This window comes from Lipotes vexillifer, unplaced genomic scaffold (genome assembly GCF_000442215.2).
Source record: "Lipotes vexillifer unplaced genomic scaffold, Lipotes_vexillifer_v1.1 scaffold373, whole genome shotgun sequence".
NCBI classification, from domain to species: domain Eukaryota; kingdom Metazoa; phylum Chordata; class Mammalia; order Artiodactyla; family Lipotidae; genus Lipotes; species Lipotes vexillifer.
This window is the reverse complement of record NW_006783733.1, coordinates 828,135-834,661: the sequence shown is the minus strand read 5'-3', so window position 1 is coordinate 834,661 and position 6,527 is coordinate 828,135. Positions and strand designations below refer to the sequence as shown.

Sequence of the window (6,527 nt, the reverse complement as noted above, 5' to 3'; positions counted from 1 at the left end):
CTACACTGAATGAGACTGAATGAGATCACTTCAATCAATATTAACATAATATGTAAATATTTATCAACTGTTTAAGATCTAAGAAAACACATCTAATGAAGAAGTGAATTGACTGGAAAAACAGTATATAAAAGTTGTATATATTGTCCCATTGATGACTCATAATTAATTTAATTGCTAGTTTTTAATGATTTCAGTTTATAAGAGGCATCATATTTTCTAAGCTTTAGGTAAGTTTATTATGAAGTGATGGGGAGCCAAAACACGGAGAACACTAACCTCAAATTCAAACTGATAATGTTATGTTGCTTAATACAGCATTGCTTAAAGCAATAAAGTACTTTAAATAACAGTGTAGAAATAATCTTCAAAACGTGAGGTACAAGATGCATCACCTCTGATTTTTAGATTTTGCTACTTCACATGGTCATAAACAAGGAAATGTATTATCTTTCATAAAGCATTTAGGTCATAATATTTAGTTGGATTCCATTTTTTTCACTTGAATGAAAAAATTCAATTAATAGTGAAGAGTTTCTACCTCACTGCAATTTTTTTTTGAATTTTATTTTATTTATTCTTTTTATACAGCAGGTTCTTATTAGTTATCTATTTTATACATATTAGTATATATATGTCAATCCCAATCTCCTAGTTCATCCCAACACCAACACCATCTCCCCTTTTCCCCCTTGGTATCCATACATTTGTTCTCTACATATGCGTTTCTATTTCTGCCTTGCAAACCAGTTCATCTGTACCATTTTTCTAGATTTCACAAATATGCTTTAATATACAATATTTATTTTCCTCTTTCTGACTTACTTAACTCTGTATGACAGTCTCTAGGGCCATCCACATCTCTGCAAATGACCCAATTTCATTCCTTTTTATGGCTGAGTAATATCCTATTCTATATATGTACCACATCTTCTTTACCCATTTTTATGTCGGTGGGCATTTAGGGTGTTTCATGGCTTGGCTATTGTAAATAGTACTGAAATGAACATTGGGGTGCATGTGTCATTTTGAATTATGGCTTTCTCTGGATATATGTCCAGTAGTGGGATTGCTGGGTCATATGAAAATTCTGTTTTTGGTATTTTAAGGAACCTGCACACTATTCTCCAGAGTGGCTGTATCAATATACATTCCCACCAACAGTGTTAGAGGGTTCTCTTTTCTCCATACCATCTCCAACATTTGTTGTTTGTAGATTTTCTGATGATGCCCATTCTAAATGGTGTGATATAATACCTCATAGTGCTTTTGATTTGCATTTCTCTAATAATTAGTGATGTTGAGCAGATTTTCATGTTCCTCTTGGCCATCTGTATGTCTTCCTTAGAGCAATGTCTATTTAGGTCTTCTGCTCATTTTTTGATTGGGTTGTTTGTTTTTTTAATATTGAGCTGCATGAGCTGTTTATATATTTTGGAGATTAACCCTTTGTCCACTGATTTGTTTGCAAATATTTTCTCCCATTCTGAGGGTTGTCATTTCGTTTTGTTTATAGTTTCCTTTGTTGTGCAAAAGCTTTTAAATTTTATTTCCATTACTCTAGGAGGTGGGTCAAAAAAGATCTTGCTGTGATTTTTGTCAAAGAGTGTTCCTCCTGTGTTTTCCTCTAAGAGTTTTATAGTGTCCACTCTTACATTTAGGTCGTTAATCCATTTTGAGTTTATTTTTGGGTACGGTGTTAGGGAGTGTTCTAATTTCTTTCTTTTGCATGTAGCTGTCCAGCTTTCCCAGCACCACTTATTGAAGAGACTGTCTTTCCTCCATTGGATATCCTTGCCTCCTTTGTCATAGATTAGTTGACCAGAGGTGCATGGGTTTATCTCTGCGCTTTCTATCCTGTTCCATTGATCTATATTTCTCTTTTTGGAACAGTACCATATTGTCTTGATTACTGTAGCTTTGTAGTATAGTCTGAAGTTAAGGAGTGTGATTCCTCCAGCTCCTAATTTTTTCCCTCAAGATTGCCTTGGCTACTTGGGGTCTTTTGTGCCTCCATACAAATTTTAAGATATTTTGCTCTAGTTCTGTAAAAAATGCCATTGGTAATTTGATAGGAATTGCATTGAATCTGTAGATTGCTTTGGATAGTATAGTCATTTTCACAATATTGATTCTTCCAATCCAAGAACATGGTATATCTCTCTATCCATTTGTGTCATCTTTGATTTTTTTCATCAGTGTCTTATAGTTTTCTGAGTACAGGTCTTTTACCTCCTTAGGTAGGTTTATTCCTAGGTATTTTATTCTTTGTGTTGCAAGGGTGAATGGGATTGTTTCCTTAATTTCTTTTTGATCTTTAGTTGTTACTGTATAGGAATGCGAGAGATTTCTGTGGATTAATTTTGTATCCTGCTACTTTACCAAATTCATTGATTAGTTCTAGTAGCCTTCTGGTGGCATCTTTATGATTATCTATGTATAGTATCATGTCATTTGCAAACAGTGAGAGCTTTACTTCCTTTCCAATTTGTATTCTTTTAATTTTTTTGTCTTCTCTAATTGCCATGACTAGGACTTTCAAAACTATTTTGAATAAGAGTGGCGAGGGCTTCCCTGGTGGTTGAGAGTCTGCCTGCCGATGCAGGGGACACGAGTTTGTGCCCCAGTCTGGGAAGATCCCATATGCCACGGAGTGGCTGGGCCCGTGAGCCATGGCCACTGATCCTGTGCGTCTGGAGCCTGTGCTCCACAATGGGAGAGGCCACAACAGTGAGAGGCCCATGTACCGCAAAAAAAAAAAAAAAAAAAAAAAAAAAAGAGTGGCGAGAGCGGATATCCTTGTCTTCTTCCTCATCTTTGAGGAAATGCTTTTGGTTTTTCACCATTGAGAATGATGTTTGCTGTGGGTTTGTTTTATATGACCTTTATTCTGTTGAAGTAATTTCCTTCTTTGCCCATTTCTGGAGAGTTTTCATCATAAGTGGGTGTTCAATTTTGTCAAAAGCTTTTTCTGCATCTATTGAGGTGATCATATGGTTTTTATCCTTCAATTTGTTAATATGGTGTATCACATTGATTGATTAGTGTATATTGAAGAATCCTTGCATCCCTGGGATAAATCCCACTTGATCATGGTGTATGATCCTTTTAATGTGCTGTTGGATTCTGTCTGCTATTATTTTGTTGAGGATTTTTGCATCTATATTCATCAGAGGTATTGGTCTGTAATTTTCTTTTTGTAGTATCTTTGTCCGATGTTGGTATCAGTGTGATGGTGGCCTTGTAGAATGAGTTTGGGAGTGTTCTTTCCTCTGCAATATTTTGGAAGAGTTTGAGAAGCATGGGTTTTAGCTCTCCTCTAAATATTTTATAGAATTCACTTGTGAAGCCATCTGGTCCTGAACTTTGTTTGTTGGAAGATTTTTAATCACAGTTTCAATTTCATTACTTGTGATTTGTATGCTCATATTTTCTATTTCTTCCTGGTTCAGTCTTGGAAAGTTATACCTTTCTAAGAATTTGTCCATTTCTTCCAGGTTGTCCATTTTATAGGCATAGAGTTGATTGTACTAGTCTCTTAGGATGCTTTGTATTTCTGCAGTGTCCATTGTAACTTCTTTTTCATTTCTAATTTTATTGATTTGAGTCCTCTCCCTCTTCTTCTTGATGAGTCTGGCTAAAGGTTTGTCAATTTTGTTTATCTTCTCAAAGAGCCAGCTTTTAGTTTTATTGATCTTTGCTATTATTTTGTTAATTTCTATTTCATTTATTTCTACTCTGATCTTTATGATTTCTTTCCTCGTACTAACTTTGGGTTTTGTTTGTTCTTTCTCTAGTTCCTTTAGATGTAATATTAGATTGTTAATTTGAGATTATTCTTGTTTCTTGAGGTAGGATTATATTGTTGTAAACATCCCTCTTAAACTGCTTTTGCTGCATCTCATAGGTTTTGGGTAGTCATATTCTCATTGTCATTTGTTTCTAGGGATTTTTTATTTTATTTTTGATTTCTACAGTGATTTCTTGGTTATTTAGTAACATATTGTTTAGCCTCCATGTGTTTGTGTTTTTTCCTTTATTCCCCATGTAATTTATTTCTAATCTCATAACATTGTGGTTGCAAAAGATGCTTGATATGATTTCATTTTTCTTAAATTAACTGAGGCTTGATTTATGACCCAAGATGTGACCTATCCTGGAGAAGGTCCCATGTGCACTTGAGAATAAAGTGTAATCTGCCGTTTTCAAATGGAATGTCCTATAAATATCAATTAAATCTATTTGGTCTATTGTGTCATTTAAAGCTTGTGTTTCCTTGTTAATTTTCTGACTGGTTGATCTGTCCGTTGGTGAAAGGAAGGTTTTAAAGTCCCACATGATTACTGTGTTACTGTCAGTTTCCTATTTTATAGCTGTTAGCATTTGCCTTATACATTGAGGTGCTCCTGTGTTGGGTGCATACATATTTATAATTATTATATCTTCTTCAATTGATCCCTTGATCATTATGTAGTGTCCTTCCTTGTCTCTGGTAACATTCTTTATTTTAAAGTCTATTTTATCTGATATGAGTAGTGCTATTCAAGCTTTCTTTTGATTTCCATTTGCATTGAATATCTTTTCCATCCCCTCCCTTTCAGTCTGTATGTGTCCCTAGGTCTGAAGTGGATCTCCTGTAGATAGCATATATATGGGTTTTGTTTTTGTATCCATTCAACAAGCCTGTTTCTTTTGGTTGGAGCATTTAATTCATTCACGTCATTCACATTTGAGGTAATTATTGATATGTATGTTCCCATTACCATTTTCTTAATTGTTTTGTGTTTGTTTTTGTAGGTCCTTTTCTTCTCTTGTGTTTCCCACTTGGAGAAGTTCCTTCATCATTTGTTGTAGAGCTGGTCTGGTGGTGCTGAATTCTCTTAGTTTTTGATTGTCTTAAAGCTTTTGATTTCTCCGTCGTATCTGAATGAGATCCTTGCTGGGTAGAGTAATCTTGGTTGTAGTTTCTTCCCTTTCATCACTTTAAATATTTCATGCCACTCCCTTCTGGCTTGTAGAGTTTCTTCTGAGAAGTCACCTGTTATGAGAGTTCCCTTGTATGTTATTTGTCATTTTTCCCTTGTTGGTTTTAATAATTTTTCTTTGTCTTTAATTTTTGTCAGTTTGATTACTCTGTGTCTTAGCATGTTTTTCCTTGGGTTTATTCTGCCTGGACTTTTGTGGCTATTTCCTTCCCTATATTAGGGAAGTTTTCAACTCTAATCTCTTCAAATATTTCCTTTGTCCCTTTCTCTTTCTCTTCTCCTTCTGGGACCCCTATTATGCAAATATGGGTGCATTTAATGTTGTCTCAGAGGTCTCTTAGGCTGTCTTCATTCCTTTTCATTCTTTTTTCTTTATTATGTTCCACAGCAGTGAATTCCACCATTCTGTCTTCCAGATCACTTACCCATTTTTCTGCCTCAGTTATTCTGCTACTGATTCCTTCTAGTGTATTTTTCATTTCAGTTATTGTATTGTTTATCTCTGTTTGTTTGTTCTTTAATTCTTCTAGGTCTTTGTTAAACATTTCTTGCATCTTCTCGATCTTTTCCTCCATTTTTTTCTGGGGTCTTGGATAATCTTCACTGTTTATTCTGAATTCTTTTTCTGAAAGGTTGCCTATCTCCACTTCATTTATTTGTTTTTTGGGGGTTTTATCTTGTTGTTTCCTCTGGTACATAGTCCTCTGCCTTTTCATTTTGTCTTTCTGTGAATGTGGTTTTTGTTCCACAGGCTGCAGGTTTGTAGCTCTTCTTGCTTCTGCTGTCTGCCCTCTGGTGGATGAGGTTATCTAAAAGGCTTGTGCAAGCTTCCTGATAGAAGGGACTGGTGGTGGGTAGAGTTGGGTGTTGCTCTGGTGGGCAGAGCTCAGTAAAACTTTAATCCACTTGTCTGCTGATGGGTGGGGCTGAGTTCCCTCCGTGTTGGTTGTTTGGCCTGGGACCAACCAGCACTGGTGCCTACAGGCTTTTTGGCAGGTTTAGTGGTTGACTCCAGTAGAGCTCACACCAATGAATACTTCCCAGAACTTCTGCTGCCAGTGCCCTTGTCCCCACAGTGAGCCACAGCCACCCCCTGACTCTGCAGGAGACCTTCTAACACTAGGAGGTAGGTCTGTTTCAGTCTCCTATGGGGTCACTGCCACTTCCTCTTGGGTCCTGATGTGCACACTACTTTGTGTGTGCCCTCCAAGAGTGGAGTCTCTGTTTCCCCCAGTACTGTCAAAGCCCTGCAGTCAAATCCTGTTAGCTTTCAAAATCTGACTCTCTGTGAATTCCTCCTCCTGTTGCCAGATTCCCAACTTGGGAAGCCTGACATATGCCTCAGAACCTTCACTCCAGTGGGTGGACTTCTGTGGTATAATTGTTCTCCAGTTTGTGAGTCACCAACCCAGGAATTTTGAGATTTGATTTTATTGTGATTGCACCACTCCTTCTGTCTTAGTGTGGCTTTTCCTTTGTCTTTGGATGAAGGGTATCTTTTTTGGTGAGTTCCAGTGACTTCCTGCCAATGATTGTTCAGCA

At 36.6% G+C, this 6,527-nt stretch overlaps 1 protein-coding gene across 2 annotated transcripts in view; it reads left to right on the top strand.

Moving 5' to 3' along the window:
- The window catches only part of KLHL1 (kelch like family member 1), a 379,107-nt gene that overhangs the window by 333,929 nt on the left and 38,651 nt on the right, over positions 1-6,527 (top strand). The window lies entirely within an intron of this gene.